This window comes from Melospiza georgiana, chromosome 3 (assembly GCF_028018845.1).
Source record: "Melospiza georgiana isolate bMelGeo1 chromosome 3, bMelGeo1.pri, whole genome shotgun sequence".
Classification (NCBI taxonomy): domain Eukaryota; kingdom Metazoa; phylum Chordata; class Aves; order Passeriformes; family Passerellidae; genus Melospiza; species Melospiza georgiana.
In genome coordinates, this window is record NC_080432.1 from 31,864,833 (window position 1) to 31,879,541 (window position 14,709).

Sequence of the window (14,709 nt, forward strand, 5' to 3'; positions counted from 1 at the left end):
CCAAAACTCCCATCAAGGAGGAGAGGCGTTAATCATAGGAGGTGTATATTTCCACAGCAGGTATCGGGGTGCTCCAGAGTCAGTGTAAAGGTTTTTTTCAGTCTATCAAGTCTTTCCCAAATGACTGTCGAGAGTTACAGGGAAAGCAGAAGGGTGACAGTCTTCATTATCCATGTCTCTTGAGGTTGTCAGTTCTGATTTGGTAATGACTCAGGTTCACAGCTCATCCCTGGAACCACTCCACACACTTGTGTGATGGGATATCCCAAATGTGGCTTTCTGGGAAGAAGAGGCTGCATGGCCCATGCGCAAGGCACAGATGTTGTTTACCTGCCTTTCCAGCCATGACTGTAAAATGTGGTGGACACAATGTAGACACACAGTGAGGTTTCACTGGGGGAGTACTTGGTAAGTTTTAGTAGTCTTTAGTTTTGCTCTTCAAGCAATTTAAGACTCAGCAGCTGATGACCAGACAGTGCCTGAGGCTATCACAGATCCATATGCACAGGTGAGCAACCTTAAGTGCATGATTTACCCCTCTCTTGCTCCTAAGTATGCATGTGGGGAAGAGGATGTACCTCACATCTGAAATCAAGAATGATTAGATTATATTCATGGCTAGTTTAATTGCTTTGTGTTACTGTTGATACTGTTTCTTGGTGCTCCACATCAGTTTCCTATCCACTTCAAATAAAACATGCCAACACACCTGAAGCAGAACAAGCAATTGACTTAGTGAAGACAAAAGCAATTCTTCAGACTCACAGATTATCTAGCCAAAGAGTTTTTTTTCAGAGTTGAGTTTTCCATTCTTTGCAATTATTTACAGAACATTTTGTGTTCACGCAGCTCAGCTTTCAAGTGTTCCTTTATTTTATAAAACAGGTTTCTTTCTGACCAATCACTTGTTATTTTGCACACAAGACTGGTCACCACCTCTGATCAGACTATTCCAAATCTGCAGTGAAGTGAGTAAAACAGGATAGCTGGGAGAGGGTACTTCCATTGCTCATCCCAGCATTTGCATTCATACACAAGTACCTTGTCCACATGCAAGCATGGGCATTTGCAAGAAGAACAATGAGAACTTGGCAACAGGCTGAGCAGCCCCTATCTGGTGCTTTGGGGAAGCTGTCAAAAAGGAGGAAAGTGGTAGAAGCGTGCTGAGACCAGAGCGTTTTGAACAATTGTTTCAAGGGCATGCTCCACAATTGTCTTTTTGCCTTGTGCTCTCAGCTGTAACTACCAGGAGCGCACAGGGGCATGGGCAATAAAGACACATGCTTTTCCCACTGTTTCCAAGGTTAATATGAATAATGTTCCACAGTCTGTTATTGTATACCAGAGGCTATCCTTCAAAAGCAAACCTAAGGATTACACCTACACATTAATGAGAGGGGAATAAACAAAACATTTCAAAGATGGCAGAATAGCCCCACCAGAGTGGCAAGCAGGACAAAATATCTCCAAGAAAGTTTTCCCTAACCCACTGTCAACAATCATCCCTCATGCAGCACTCCAAGGAGTTCAGCAATCCGGCGTGTTCCAGGCTCGCAGGGCGTTGGGATCAGCCGATGAGCTCCAGTCTGTCAGTGGTGTGATTAGCCATGGTCTGAGAAGGTAGCCAGCAGTGTCTGCATTCCACACCACAACTAAGAGTCTCTTTCACAGTTCACTGCATTGCAATGAAAATTAATTTTCCTTCATGGTTTTATTCTCATGAAATAAATAAAATTTTAAAAAATGGTGGGGAAGGGGGGGGGAAAGGAGACATTTAATAGGAAGGAAAACCCACAGGGCACTTAGCTGAAGGAGCTCTCTGAAAGAGGCTCTGAAGATGGAAGTCTTGTCTGTCATCTCGGCTGCTCAGCAATAGTAGTGGCGGGACTCCTGGAAAAATCAGGACAAATTGAACTGCAGACAGGACTGCAGCAAAGATGTTTCTGTGCAGTTTTATGGTTGCAGTGAAGACCTGTGGGTGTTAAACTTGTCTTCAGGGGTAATAAAATAATAAAATAATTTGGGTAAATCTCAACTTTCAAGTCTTCAGACCCTGAACTTAAAAGGCACGTTCCCAGCTACTGCCCTGCTTCCAGATCTTGCACTTACAGCACTGTGGACAGGTATTTTTGCCACCAAAAATCATGGCAGCTCTTCCAGAAAGGTCGATATCCAAAATGGTTGGGTATATATTTTGGAAGCTCTGATGACTTTCCCAGGCCTTTTGTCCTGAGGCAAAATGAAAAGCATCAGTTGGAAGCAGAAAATCTGTACACTTTTCTATTCCTAGGAATGCAAGGTTAATCAATTTTTCAACTTTTGTGGAAAATAAAAGAAAAGTAGCATTTCATATGTTTTATGGCACATGTTGGACATTGTCGGGTAAGACCAGATTATTATCCTATTGTCTTTTTATTTTTTAGCATTTCTCATAGTTCAGGATATTTTCAGCACCATTCCTATGAAATCATTTCTCATGGTTACCAACGAAAAAAAATTCCCAAATCATCAATGCCGGTGGTGACATCCATCATTTTCATTTCTCTGTTACGGAAGATTCAGGCCTGGATATTTGTAGGAAGGTGGGAAGGCAGGACTCCAAGAGGAGCAGGGCGAGAGGACTGAAGTTCTCTGCATCTCCACTCAACACCAACTGCAGCAGCGGAGACTTTCCACGTTATTGTGTCCAAGAGCTCCAGCACATCTCAGGAAGAGCCAGTGGTTTATGGCTCATGATCCTCCACATCCATTCCTGTTTCCATGCCTCGGATGTTTTTACTCTTAAATAAAGAAATATTGCGGAGTCAAATCCAGAGAACCATTTGTATGCAGGGATGAAGGGAATTGCTGGTGTCTGAATTTCTGGATTTAGAGTGTCCTGTTTAGAACAAACCAGGTGTATTAAAAGACAAAGCAATCTATTCAAAGGTTTAAACTTTTTCTTTCTTCAGACAGCATAACTTCATTCACTTCAATGGAATAGAATTTGGTTTACACAGGTGTGAGAGGGAAGTCAAGAAGCATATAGAAATGTTTTCTTTTGAAATATTTCTGGACAAGAGGGGCAAAAAACCTGCTTTTATACCAATGCAAACATTTGTATGGAAATTTTCCTTAGGGTTAAAATTTTTTGGATAAAAACTGGAAATCGTTTTTTTCTCCCTGTAAAACAGCTTAATTTTCAATAATCCTACAAACATTTAAATGGAAACCTAAATGTTTTGGCAAAATCTTTGTGTCGTTAAATTTTTTGGTTTATTTTTTTAAATCAAAAACTGAAGTCTTTTGTCAAATATACTTAGAAAAAATAACTTATTTTTTCAAAATTTACCATAACAGGCTTTTTAAAGCAACTTTAATAGAAATATTAAAAGGACTATAAATATGAAACCAATAAAAAACTGTCACAACTGAACTTGCCAAACTAACTTTGGAGGTTAACATGCATGAATGGGATGAACAAGAGTTGTTTAATCTATAGGTTTAAGATGTTTCTGCTAACATACTTCACAGAAGGGCAAGTGAAGGGCAAGGGGAAGGTTTTCTTTGAATTTAGGTTTTATACAACTCATCTAAAATTAAGAAGGAAATTAAAGGAGAATGGAGGGTGATGGAGTAAAAATTAAAGGGGATCACAAGCCATAGCCATTTCTGTACATTTTGAGCCTCCTCAAGATATTGATGTCCCTGATATGATGCACTCAAGAATCATCTGGTTCGTGGATTTCAAAGCTGGGAAACATACCCTGATGTGAATGAGATAATGGGAACTGAGCCACAAACAGACCATGTCCACACATGCAATTGTAAAATTCTACATTGTGCAGACGAACCGCTCAATATTCAGATGTGTGGCTGTTCATGAGAAATTCCCAGGACTTCAGTGCTCACTTTGCCCAAAGCAGTTGGAAAACTCTGATGTATCTACTGAGTATGTTTAAGCATTGTAGCAGAGATGGTCTGGAAGAGAGTAAACGGAGCATTAATTAAGGCTAAGCATCTTTCAAATTTTTCACAACAGCAAACAACTCAAATAGAGGCCTTCCTTTAAACAATGATTCAACACAGCAAAGTGCTGGTTTCATTCTCCAAACAGTAATATCATTGCCTTATAATAGAGAAGAATAAAGAGTGAAACTCAGGAAAAAAAAAAATTAGGCCCTGAATAGAGGCCTGGAGATGTGGTTTTCAAAATCAGCACTCCCAAATATGAGAAGGAAGTTGTGACTCGTTTGTTCATGAATCATTTCTATAGAAAGACCAAAAGAAATAATCATGATAAAACAAGAGAGTAGAACTGCACAAGGGACAACAAAGGGCATGGTCTGAAGAAGGCTTTAAGAATATGGCTCATGAAACAAAAAGAAAGATGAAATCTGTGCAGTCTCAACCCAAGACTGAATGGCTCCATCATAATTCTACTTGCACTTGTCCTTGCAACCCAGCATTGGCCAGGATAAGCCAGGTAGTGCTGGCTGGCTGGGGTGGAACAAAGATACCTCAAACTTCCTGGACATACCTGGAGAAATGAGAGGTGACTGGATTTGTAACACAACCTCTTCCCTGGTTATGCCATGCTGGGGGTAACTAAAACTTGAGTGATCTCACAAGTTATGGGCTGAATGAGAGGAAGAAGGGTGGGTAAAAATATTTGGTAAGAGTTAAAAGTAGAATTGAGAGTTTGTGTTTGTTGTTTTGTACAAACAACAAATAATTTTTAATAATAGAAGATTTATAACATGCTGTAATATTCCCAAAAATTTTGTAACATCATCCCAAGAGGCAGAACATGATTTTTTTTTGCTTGCATTAAATTGCACATAGCAAAAAACACTGAAATCATCATTTCTCATTAAAAAAAAAAAAAAAAAAAAAAAAAAAGAAGAAGAAGAAGAGGAAAAGAAAAAAAAGAAGATATGGGGAAGAAACTGAAAAGGGAAGAGAGGAAATGAGAGTCATCACGCCATATCTGTCCCAGTAGAATGAAAATCCAGAAGCTGCTTTCTTCCAGGGAAAATTACCAGGAAGGAAGTTTTCAGCAAAATAAGGAGAACATAAGGCAAGTCAGGCTTCCCCTGGAGCAAAGAGGGAGAATTTCTTTCATGAGTTTGCTGTCTGAGCCTGACAGGAAGAGACTTAAGAGGTTACATCTGCTAGGGTTCCCCAAGAGATCCCTGGGAGCTGACTTGACTGCCCCTCAGCCATCTACACAAGGAGGCAGGTTTTCCCTGCCTGACAAGAATGTAGCAAGGTCTGGTGGCTACAAGATGAAACCAGGATAATTTAGGCATGATGGATATAAGAGGGATTGCTTTCAGCAACATCCCAAGATGCATGACTGATTCTCCCATGACATGAGGCTTCTGAATCAAGGCAACATATTTTGAAAGGTTGGTTTCAGGTAAATCTAGGGGTATACAGATTTTTATGCAGGGTTTAATAAAGTAAGACTTTGTTTGACAAGAATTTAAATTAAATAACCAAAACATAACCTGTTTAAAATCTTAATATTACGGAGGAACAAAGCCTATATTGCTGTCCATTTACAAGTTTGTTGTAGTAATCCTTCTTTCACAAGAAGACTTTGAAACATTTTATGAAAGATTAATAATCCCAAACAAGCATCTTTAAATCAGGCATTTGGGGAAAGTCCAAGTGTGTCAGAGCAAAGACCTTTCCCTAGGAACTATTGATGCAACTGAAGAGCACTTGACTAAGTGCAAGAGCACAAGTATATCTTTTAACAGATGAGGAATATGTTTTATTACAGTCTCCTGAGGTAAGTAGAAAAGAGACAAAAGCATTCAAAATTTGTAGCAGAAATAATCAAGAATAAGTGAAAGGAAATTTAAAAATTCAGCCTCTTGGTAGAAAGGATATGGCTAACAGCTGAGTTCTGTTTGGTAATCTAATAATCCAAAGGCTTGCAGACAGCAAATTCAAAATTAATCAAGGAAAATGTTATTTCTCTAACCAAGTCCATTGCCAGTCCATGGCTGGAAGGTTCTCAGGGTTCTATGGAAGAATCAGTTAATGTCTAATTCTTCTCCAAAGCCTCTGTGTGTGAAATATCCGTGTGAAGCGTTCCCACCCTGGTCACGCAAGTCTATAATCCTGTGGGTGTCAAGAGAGGAAGGAACAAGGTGTGCACATTCCGTGTGCTTGTGCCCTCCATGATCACAGAGAAAATCTGGCAGCCGTGCTTGCCTTGGCCTCTCTTCTACAGACCTAACCAGATCCATGCCACAAAGCTTTAGACTCAACAAAATACTTGGTTTTAAGCTTTAGGTCACAACCTTTTGCTTAGTGGAACGCAGACTTCAGATTGATCACTGCCTCAGTCATCTTACCTGTGCCAAGGGCCAGCTGCAGAGGGCTTTTCCTTCAAAGTCAGGTGCCATCAGCTTCCAAGAGAAGAATTGCTGGTCTGAGTATTCCCAGAGTGCTGTGGGAACTACGAAACAGACTTCAAACAGCAAACCAAAAGTCTGCAAGATATAGCCAAAAATTCTTGAAGAGTAAGGAACATATGGCTGAACCAGGATGCAAAGCCACCCCTAACTTTGCAGGCCAGAAGTTAACTTAACTACCAGAAGTTTCCTGTGTTTCTGGGCATCAACTATCCATTGACTGAAAGGCATTGCTAACTCCTATGTAGCAGCATTTCCACAATTACTTAATACTAATTTCTTTGCACCTTTTTTCTAGACCTTCTGGTTTAGGCTGTAGCCACTACCATGGCACATGCAATGGAATGACCTGATTTTCCCATTTATTTCTTCTGCTCTTTTCCTTTTGAGCTTTAAGCTTGGAGGGGGACTGTGTCTGCCTGGGTGTTTGGAAAGGGCCAGATGCTGCTTCAAGTGTCATTGTTATTTTTCCAACTGGAGTAATTATTCTGTGCTCAGATGTGCTCAGATTATTCTTGCTTTTCATGCAAGAAAATGAGGTATAACTGCAGAGATAGCTGGCAGAGAGCCTAAAAGACTATGGATTAAACAGTGTCATAGGCACAAGCAGTACTCATCTGAAGTAATATTTTAATACCCTTAAAAGCTGTGATAAATTATAAAGAAAGGTAATATAAAATGTATGATCAAGTGTGTGCTCATTTTACTTCAAACATTCTATCACATGGAGACCAAAAGGAGACAGAGAGAGGGGATGGATCGCGGTTTTTATTGCTTGGCTGCAATGTCAAAACTTGGTTGGTTTAAAATATTTATGACATGAGAGAAAGAAAACCTGTGAATTTCTCAGAACTTAATGTACATACTCTTAATGTGTTTCACATTTTCTTTAGTTGGGGACAGCAGAGTGGGGAATTGAGGATAACTTGTTTACTGCCAAACAGGTCTCCGTAGTACCTAGTTTTCCTATGTATTAAAAATCGTGCCTGGGGCCAAGAATCCTGGGGCTGGAATTAAAGACGAGAACACACAATAACTGTAAGTAATGGCAGAGAGATTTAAATAGCACACATCAGCAGAAAAGAATGGGGAAACCTACAGTACACTGACTTCATTGATACCCCATTTATCAGCAATTACTGACTCCATTAAAGGCAGAGTTTACAGCAGACAGAGAAACAGAGCCTAAAATATGTCCCAACAGATGGACAGAGAGTGTCAGTGATGCCGTATTTCAAAGGCATCTGCAACTTTGTTATCATTGTACATGGAGTCAGAAAGACAGTGAAAAACACTGGAGTAAGGGCCAGCAAATGATTTACTTGACCCTGCATGGGCAGAACTGACAGCAAAAACCTCATTAATTCCTCAGGTCATTCTGGAAGACATTAATTTGGTTTGGACTTGGGACGAGAGGAGATTTTCCAGACATATACCAGGAATTATGAAATCTCTATAGCCAGAGGAAAGTATGTCCAAATCACTTTCTGCATAAATCAAGCTGACTTTCTGAAGAAGGATAATATGCCTAATCAGGGGAGTTATGGAACTTCTTGTACTTATTAGACAGAAAATTAAACAATATTTTATTTGATAATCAGCTGGGGGAAGGGGGTTTTTTGCCCTTCTTTCTTTTACTGCTGTTTCCTCTTGCCAAAGATGAGTTAGAAAAAAAGGCTCTTATGAATAATTGTGAGTGCTGTGATATTATTTGCTTGTTCCTATGGGTATGCACATAAAGACATTCATATATATATTTTTTTTTTTATATATGGCTAATATATGTGCATAGTTTTAGTTAGCTCACTGTATTTATGGCCCTCTCGGCCTTTTAACACGTGTTGCAGAATGCCAAGCACTGTCACCTACCCACTGTGAGTCTGCTTCACTCCTGGCCTCAGCTGGAAGTGTCTGGGTAAGCAGGAGGGCAATCAGAGCAGAGCTTCTCCTGGGGAGGCAGCCCTCGCTTCTGCTCCTCCATGGTCCCTCCTGCAGCTCTGCTCGTGCCAGCACTGAGGGCACCTTTGCCTCAGATGATTCAAAACGGGGAGCCCAGCCTGTAGGACTCGGTGCAGAAACCAGGAGTCCATCAGCAGGGGAACTGGCAATGACAAGCTCAGATCCCAGTTATGACTTCTCCAGTCTGGCCCTAAGTTTCTTTGCCATAAAAGGTCCCTGGACAGAAAAACTCTTGTGGGGTGTCCCCAGCTCAGTGGCAAGGAGTTCCATATCCAGCTGGGGTGAGCAGGACCCTTCTGCCTGGCTGGCCTCTATGGCAAGGCTGGTTTGGCTCTAATAGCAGTCCCCAAAGCCCCCAAATTTCCTGGAAATAGCCAGGAGCGCCACAGAACTGCACCAACCCCCCTGCAGGACGTGCTTTCCAGTGCTTATACATAAGCCCTTGCCCCACAGGGTATCTTCTTCTGTAAAAGATGCATTCATCATGTTTAGAGAAGGGTTATCTCTCCCTGGAAAGAACATGCATTAGTACTTTTTACTCATTCAACACTGGACACTCCCTATCAACAACAGCCTGCCGAAGGGGAGAAAGAGGTGAATTAATCACGGGAAGAGACAATTTAAAGGAGTTTGGCTATAAAATGGAGTTCATTAGGAGGCCATAATGTATTTGGGACTAACAAGCTGCAATTTGCCCACCTCTGCCGTCCCAGACAATAATAAGCAGCACTAATTGCATTGACATCATGTTGCAGGATGGCCACAAACCCTCTCTTAGCTCCTTCCACAGAAGTATCACCAAAAAAAAAGTTATTTCACCTATTGCAAATGCAAGTTCTCTTTCATGATGCTTAGTTCCTTATCTCCTTGGATTGTATTAAGTGGTCTGCAGTTTCCACGCGGGAGCGAAGGTTGTAATAATCATGTTGCTTGGCTCTAAGATTGCACTCAGAGACATCTCAAAGCATGTTACAAATGTCCATGGTATAGACAGCATATCACTGCAGGCACGAGTCCAAGTGAACCCCATTTGGGAATGCAGCACAAACCACTTTTTCCCATCCATCCTCCAGGATGCAACAGTTTTTTCCATTTTTCCTGCTTTTTCTGGTTTAGCTTGTTAAAAAATCTATTATTCTGGCTAACAATTTTTTTCTGGTCTTCAGATTTCTCTCAGTTTTTGTTTCATGTTATTACCGTGCAGAGCAGTCTACACAGAGCACTACTATAATCACTGGTGATGTAGGTCTGTGGGTGTAGGGCCGAAGGAGAGGTAAAACAGGGACTGAAATACTTGAGCAACCCAAGTTTGTGCAGTGCTGCACGTCTGGACTTCTTTTGATCGAGTCAGAACAAGCCAATTTTTTCCTAAGACTGAATTCCAGCTCAGTTCTTCATCAGGATGTTAGGTGGTGACCTTAGCTCTATACAGCACACCAGAACCTAATACAAAGTAAATATTTCATTTGGGAAGCCTTTGCAGCCCATCAGCTGCAAAAGTACCACAGGAGGCACCTCAGCTGCAGGGAACTGTGCGCTCTCCCATCACCAAAGAGCTTTCACCAGAGAGGGTCATGTTCCTTCCATTGCAGGGGTGAGGGAAAGGCGTTGCCAGCCCAGCTTGCAGGTTCAGCACAAGGTAACCTTGGGAAGGCAGATCAGCAGCTGAAAATCTTTTTGTTATGAGCAAGAGAAAGGACAGAAGCAATTTGCAGTGCACAAATAATACTGCTTTATTCCATTGATACTCTCAGTTTGAAGATATGAATAAAAATAATCCAGGGATTCATTCTCACTTGTGCTCAGACTGCCTCTCTAGCAACAAAAGGAAGCTGAAAACAGAAGTAAATTATTTGTATGTCCAGTTGTCCTGGCTTTGCCTGGAGTGATAGCAATTGATCTGAGCATAAATGAAAATCAGATAAAAGTAAGGGTCCCCTTTGATCATGGTGACTAGATGCCTATGTACTTTTCAAGAAAATTACCCTGATTCAGATAACAATTGAGGTTATTGAAGTATTAACAGATGTCTTTTTTACTCCTTGCACACTCTGCAGTACCTTTGTTTTTCTTATTTTCTTTTTTCCCCTCTTCTCTCCTTTTCTCCCTTTTCCCTCCCATTCCACAGTTCTGACAGCATAAAGACTGAACCATAGGTAGGCACTTTCATTTTGGTTTCCAGTCAATTGCTGCTGAATTTTACTTTCAGATTGTCATGCTCAACAGAATGCTAGAAAATCCAAGTCGAAAATACAGTAATAACACTTTTGCTTGTTGGTTTTGTTTTTAAACATTTCCCTGGGGATTTGTAACATCTGATAGAAATGTTTTCTACTGGTCTTAAATACTGTGAAATGTTATTTAATAATCAAAACTTAAACATTAGGCCAAACTCCATTGCATAATATGTTCCTTTAATGGAAAGAGCTAATGAAAAACACACTAAGCCAAATTCACTCTCCTTTCTTCACCAAGAATTTCTTCTTTACTGCTAAGGATCTTTGTTTGCTTCATTTTTCTGGGAACAGTGTTCAAATTTGTATAATCAGACCATGTTCTGCACATATTTTTCATGGCTATTCTGAAGCAGTTCTGTCCTCATCTCTACCCCTGGAATGGGTTTGCATTATTTTTTTGAAATGTGAATCTTGGCTGGATGAGTCACTGGGACACTATCTTCATCTGTTTTGCAGTAATTGGACTGCAGCAATTTTTGTGGCTGTATCTGAGGTTGTTTCCTGCTTTGAACTCAGCACTCACACAGTTGTGTTAATTTTAGTGATTACACAAACTAGACTTTAGCCAATAATGTTATTGTAGTCAAAACCATGGCTCTGATCCAAATAACTCTGACTCTATCTGCGGCAGAGCAACTGCTGCTTCACACTATGAATGGAATAAAATCAAATAAAAATGTTCATTACAATAACTTGCCAGCAGAAAAATGTGTAGCACCACTTCTTTTGCCATGCAGTTGGAAATCTAGTACAGGTCCATTCCACTTGAAAGTCTCAGTTATAAAAGGACATTTATTCTCTGCAAAAGGAGGGGGTGTGAGGCTCAATGTTTTAGATTTCATTCAAGTAGAATCCCAGTTCAGAAAGGGCATAAAAGCATGCGCTGGAAATGAAGTGTGTGCTCAAGTCCCATTGAAGCAGGTAGATCGTAAGCATATGCTGAAATGCTTATTTAAATTGGGCCCTTAATTATTAAGTGCTATGAGATTGAACTACATTTCATATTATTTTCATACATCTATATTCATATAAGTGTGGGTAGGTGGGTGGGTGTGCAAGGATATATGTAAGCTGTTCACTAAAGAACATAAAAATGACAAGAAGGATCCCCTACACCCTTCTCCCTTAAGTGTCAGATTATTTGATGTTTTGACATCATTTTTTTAAATGTTTGGCTGAAATGGCTCTTTTGTCAATGAAAAGAAAAAAGGAATTTGAAACCTTTTTTTATTGCTCTTCTTGCTATTGCCCTTCAGGTATGCTGTGTGTGCAGATAGGGCTGTAGGGACCTCAGCCCACCCTTGCAGATTTTTGCAGAGTGCATCCTTACTTGCATCTGGGATTTGTGTTTTGATCAATCAGCTATCACTTTAACTGTGCTCTAATTCTATTGATTATTTCTATCATTATTTATAGACTCTCTTTATTATTGTTGTTAATAATAACAATATTTTTATTATTATTATTTATGTTATTATCATAATAATGTTGATTATTTCTATCATTTATACATATCCAGAATAATGTTACCTGTCCCTGCTGTTAATCTAACTGTGCATTTCCTGCATGGGAGATCCCTGTTATGTTGGTTTTCTAAGGCAACAGCTTCACAGAGCTTTATCTGGTATCACTGGCCTCTGTCCTACTGAGACAAGCTGGTGTTCCTGGTACTGTGCAAATTCAGGATGCCAGTAAAATGGTCAAATGGATGTGTGTGCATGTGTGTGTGTGTGAATAGAAGGTCTTAAATGCACAGGTTAAATTGTACCCCCAATGTAAGCTAAGGTGAAAAAGAAGGGTTTGAGGAAGGACTTGGTTTAGAGGTGCAAGATGCTTGGCTCCAAGCAGAGGGAAGGAGCAGGCACAAGTGAAACATTATGAAACAGTATCCCTAAAAAGGCACAAAAATATGGTCCGGAGGAGAGTCGTTCACTGGTAGGAAATGAAGGGAGGTGAAGCACAGTCCTAGGGGTTTTACAGGGCAGGAAAGTGGTTTGGAATTCAATTCAGCAATGGATAAGAAGGTGACAGGGGATGTAAGCAATATGATCCTATTTCTTAGAATGAGAAAAAATGCAGCCATGGAAGTCTGTATCCACTAAAGTTATGAGAGAAGGAATTTTTTGATCTTTTTAAAGTAAAAAGAGGATTTATATTGGCTGAGGTGTAAAGTCAGGGCTGTGCATGAAGAAATTGCTGTATTGCTTGTAAGAGAGTGACAGATCTGTCGGCAAGAAGATTAATCCAGGCCAGGAAAGCTTGGACTCCTTAAGAACATACCTTCAGAGACCATCAAATGCAGTAGGAACACCATGCAGCTCTCAGGGGATTCAGCCCACTGCCCCACATCCAGAGACAGAGCAGGGCAGGAAAAGAGGCACAGAAGTGTAAGAAATGTTGCAAAATCATTTAACAGCAGAGCTCAGGCAATGCCCCCATCTCAGGCTGTTGTTCAGCACACATCCCACCAAGGCAGGCAACAAGGTGACTCTGAACCCTCCTGGTGCATTTTGGCTCCCATCTCCTTGTAGACTGAAACACTGTGCTGTCCTCCTTACTTCTGGTGGTGCTTTGAAGGTCTGCTATATCCATCCTATGGGCAGATGGACACAACAGCAATGGCAGAAAAATTATTTCCTGAAGCAGAAAGAAAGAACATAAATGCCCGGAGAAATACCTGTATGAAGGGATTCACTGTGTGCCATGCACTAGCTGGTAAGAAGCCACTAGCAAAGAGCAAGGCAGAAAAGAGACTTTTCATGCCTGCCTAAAGACAAACCTGGAGCAAAGGCCAGGAGGTCTGTAAGTCCTGAGTTCTGCCACTGCCCTCAGCAGATTTCTAGCTAACTTTGTCCCAATTCTACATTAGCAGCTGCTGTCAGCTCCCAAGGATGTATCTCTCTTATGAGACAGCACTCAAAGCCCAGCCTCAGCCCTATTACCCAATAAGCAAAAAAATATGTGTTGTCACAGCTTGGTTTTATCACAGCCAGGCTTAACCAGAATGGTCAGCAAAACCCCCCAAGCTGGTCAGTGCAACGCTGTCTCTCTTAACATGCAGGAGGCAAACGGCTGCAGGAATGTTTTATGTGTCTGTTCCATCCCTGAAGTTTCCTGTTGTGTAGAAACCTCCTGGATACAAAGGAGATGAATTATTGATATGCCAGTCTTGGGAAGGAAAAGTGAGGCAAGATTAGAAAAAGGGAAGGGACCTTTGTCTGCAGTAAATTGTATAAAAAATCAGGACATTCAGTTCCCAAGGAGCTGCACACAATTAAGAGGAATCAGGCTACTGTGGCCTGTGCAGGCCATAAAACACTGATCATGGGTGATTCAGGGCGTACCTCTGGTTTCACTGCCTGGCAGGGGCACACAGCACCCCCAAACACAGGTTCCCTGTGGTCAGGCTGATCTCCAGGACCTGGGTGCAGGTAGATCACACAGCTGTGGCAGTGCTCTGTGTGTCCACCCACACTAAGGCACCACAGACATGCTTGGAGGCAGTGTGTGAGCAGGCAGGGACACACCAAATTTCTGCACTGATCCCTGTGTTTTACCTGCAGAGATCTCCCTATGGTTCCTGTGAGCTCTCCACGGTCTCCAAAGCACCTGTATCTTACCCAGTGGTAAGATACAGTCATCTTCCAGCAGTGTGCCAAGCCTTTAGACTGTTCACCTCCCAGTCCCTTCAGAGAGCGTTGAGAAAAACAGGCCCTTTTGTCAAGCTCATAAGGAAAACAGCTGTCCAGCAATAAAAGAAACCCCATGTCTGGTGCAGAATTGATGTGGAAAAGGAAAACTTTCCATTGAAGCACACTCCAACAGGTACATTCCTCAAAACAAAACCATTGTGCCCTCACCAGGAGCTCTGGGGTTAGAACAGTGGAGTGAAGGAATTAAGCTGCTAACACCTTGTCATGCAAGGATTTTCATTTATGGCTTGATTAGCCCCACTAGCTAGGAGAGAGGACTTCTGTGTGATGAACATGTGCAGCAGTACTCCACTGGTATCTCCCTGCTTCTCTAAAGATCCCACATACAGCTCACCACTGGCCACTTCCGCTCAGCTGTGCACGCCGAATGCAGGCAGGGAAGTTGCAAAA